The sequence below is a fragment of the Triticum aestivum genome, chromosome 5A, assembly GCF_018294505.1.
Source record: "Triticum aestivum cultivar Chinese Spring chromosome 5A, IWGSC CS RefSeq v2.1, whole genome shotgun sequence".
NCBI classification, from domain to species: Eukaryota; Viridiplantae; Streptophyta; class Magnoliopsida; order Poales; family Poaceae; genus Triticum; species Triticum aestivum.
The window spans coordinates 503,520,081-503,521,985 of NC_057806.1; the positions used below are offsets into that span (position 1 = coordinate 503,520,081).

General features: G+C 50.6%; 1 pseudogene; it reads left to right on the forward strand.

The window, feature by feature from the left end:
- Positions 1 to 1,443: 1,443 nt before the first annotated feature.
- On the forward strand, positions 1,444 to 1,582 carry LOC123109287 (uncharacterized; annotated as a pseudogene).
- The last annotated feature ends 323 nt before the right edge of the window (positions 1,583 to 1,905 follow it).

The following is a 1,905-nucleotide window of genomic DNA, read 5'->3' on the forward strand; positions in this document are numbered from 1 at the left end:
GGCATCTACAAATAGGACAATGGAATGAAATTACCGGAGGTCTTCTGAAATAAAACGCTTTATCTACTGAATTACTCCTGCATAGACATCTTCATTGCACAAAAATTTGTATCAAGACATCATCCTGCATAGTATGATCGACGCTTAGGCATGGTACACGTCTAACACTCTTAACTGTACGGTATTATTTCGCATGGAGAAGAAAACTCTTTGTTAATCCACAAGTTCAAGGTTTGGTACCCAAAATGATGTGTGCAACCATCATCCATTCTACAAGTGCTTGCATAACGACATTGGCAAGCCATGTAGTACTCCCTCCCATCTATATTAATTGTGGATCGGAGGGAGTACATTATAACAAGGATTATGGGCACTTCTCAAGGATGTATTTTTGAGTTGACAAGAACCATTAATTAATCCAAGAGAAGCACATCTATCAGTTAGTCGAGATTGCCACTGTCCAAGGTCAACAAGTATCTAGAACCATATATCATGCAAAAGTGCGCAATAGTCTAGCAGACATATTCTGCCTCCATTCTCCTTTAGATGTCGATTTACAATGTCCTAATGTAGCCTACCAAAGATGCGCAAACAAACAAGATGTCAACTAAAAACTAAACAATGGAGTTAATGGCATTCATTATGCGCATTTGGACATCGCCAAGGACCCCTGAAGATGTCTTTGTTAGAACACTTGTATGCGTATTATGGTGCAAGTATAAACCGTATATACGCTGTAGGGCCGGTGCGGCATGTTTATCTCGTGTAACTCGGTTGGTAGGATGTTGAATTGATCTCTATCTTGTATAGTTAACTTGGAGATCAATCCAACAACCTAACCAACTAAATCTTGTAAACCCTAGCCGCATTGTGGCCTATATATAACACGCAACACGTCCCTGCTAGGCATACGCTTAACGCAATCTTATATGGTATTCAGAGCCTCCTTCTCTAGCACATCACGCACCCATGGCCTCCTCAAGCTCTGCCGTCGCCACACCAGCCCTCATCCCGATCGCCGATCGTCTTCACCGCTCCAACTTCCTGGTGTGGCGCGCGCAGGCCATGGCAGCTATCCGGGGCGCGCAGCTCGTCTCCTACCTCGACCCTGAGAGGGAGCTGCCGGCCCGGAAGCTCACGGACAAGGAAGGCAAGCCCACTGATGTGCCCAATCCGGCGTACGACATCGACAGGGCTCGCGACTCCCAGGTGCTGAGTTTCATCTTTAATTCAATCTCCGCACCGGTGATGATCCAGGTTGCACACTGCAACACGGCGGCCGAAGCTTGGGTCGCCATCACGGAGATCTTTATCTCCCAGACTCAGGCGCACATCGTCAACACCAGAATCGCCCTCTCCATGACGAAGAAGGGCAACTCGACGGTGGCCGAATACATCGGGCGCATGAAAGCGCTCGGTGACGAGATGGCATCTGCAGGAAAGCCTCTCACTGACGATGACATGGTGTCCTACATCCTGGCGGGGCTCGACTTCGACTACATGTCGTTCGTCTCCACCATCTGTGCCCGAACTGAATCCATCAAGGTGAGCGAGCTTTATTCGCAGCTCATTAACTTTGAAAGCAGGCTGGCTATGTTTGAGGGCGGCAGCCAGTCGTCCCACTCCTCCGCCAACGCCGTCTCACGCGGCGGACGTGGCGGACCCAACCGCGGTGGTGGCCGCGGTGGCAATGGTGGTCGCTATGGAGGCGGCCGAGGAAACGGAGGTGGTGGCCGTGGCCAAGGCCGCGATGGTGGCCGCGGCAATGGAGGGGGAGGTCGCAATGATCTTCCGGAAGTCTTCTGTCAAATCTGCACCAAGCCGAACCACACCGCCATGGAGTGCTACCGCCGCTTCGACATCTCCTTCAACAAGGAGAAGAGCGTGGCGGCCGTCAACACCAAC